Genomic DNA, 1,693 nt, shown 5'->3' on the forward strand with positions numbered 1-1,693 from the left:
TCCAACAAACAAAAGTCTAGGACCAGATGGCTTCACAGGCAAATTCTATCAAACATTTAGAAAAGAGCTAACACCCATTCTTCTCAAATTCTTCAAAAAATTGCAGAGGAAGAAACACTCCCAAATTCATTCTACGAAGCCACCATCAACCTGATACCAAAACCAGAAAAAAGATATCACAAAAAAAGAAAATAAGAGACCAATATCACTGATGAACATAGATGCAAAAATCCTCAACAAAATACTAGCAAACAGAATCCAACAGCACATTAAAAGGACCATGCACCATGATCAAGTGAGGTTTATCCCAGAATGCAAGGATTCTCCAATATATGCAAATTAATCAATGTGGTACACCAAATTAACAAACTGAAGTATAAAAACCATATGATAACATCAATAGATGCAGAAAAATCTTGACAAAATTCAACACCCAGTTACGAAGAACACTCTCCAGAAAGTTGGTATAGAGGGAACCTACCTCAACATAATATAGGCCATATATGACAAACCCACAGCCAACATTATTCTCAATGGTGAAAAATTGAAACCATTTCCTCTAAGATCAGGAACAAGACAAGGTTTCCCACTCTCACTGCTATTATTCAACATAGTTTTGGAAGTTTTAGCCACAGCAATCAGAGAACGAAAAGAAATAAAAGGTACCCAAATCGGAAAAGAAGAAGTAAAACTGTCACTGTTTGCAGATGACATGATACTATACATAGAGAATCCTAAAGATGCTACCAGAAAACTACTAGAGCTAATCAATGAATTTGGCAAAGTAGCAGCATACAAAATTAATACACAGAAATCTCTTGCATTCCTATACACTAACAATGAAATATCTGAAAGAAAAATTAAGAAAACACTCCCATTTACCACTGCAACAAAAAGAATAAAATACCTAGGAATAAACCTACCTAAGGAGACAAAAGACCTGTATGCAGAAAACTATAAGACACTGATGAAAGAAATTAAAGACGATAAAAACACATGGAGAGATATACCATGTTCTTGGAGTGGAAGAATCAACATTGTGAAAATGACTCTACTACCCAAAGCAATCTACAGATTCAATGCAATTCTACTGAGCTACCAATGACATTTTTCACAGAAGTAGAAAAATTTCACAATTTGTATGGAAACACAAAAGACCCCAAATAGCCAGAGCAATCCCGAGAAAGAAAAACAGAGCTGGAGGAATCAGGCTCCCTGACTTCAGACTAGACTACAAAGCTACAGTAATCAAGACAGTTTAGTAATTTGCTCAAAGCACAGCACTAGCCCACAGTACCACAGTATGGTACTGGCACAAAAATAGAAATATAGATCAATGGAACAGGATAGAAAGCCCAGAGATAAACCCACACACATATGGTCACCTTTTTTTTGATAAAGGAGGCAAGAATATACAATGGAGAAAAGACAGCCTCTTCAATAAGTGATTCTGGGAAAACTGGACAGCTACATGTAAAAGTATGAAGTTAGAACACTTCTAACACCATACACAAAAATAAACTCAAAATGGATTAAAGGCTGAATTGTAAGGCCAGACACTATAAAACTCTTAGAGGAAAACATAGGCAGAACACTCTATGACATAAATCACAGCAAGATCCTTTTTGACCCACCTCCTACAGAAATGGAAATAAAAACAAAAATAAACAAATGGGACCTAATGAAACTTAAA

Source organism: Physeter macrocephalus, chromosome 7 (assembly GCF_002837175.3).
Source record: "Physeter macrocephalus isolate SW-GA chromosome 7, ASM283717v5, whole genome shotgun sequence".
Classification (NCBI taxonomy): domain Eukaryota; kingdom Metazoa; phylum Chordata; class Mammalia; order Artiodactyla; family Physeteridae; genus Physeter; species Physeter macrocephalus.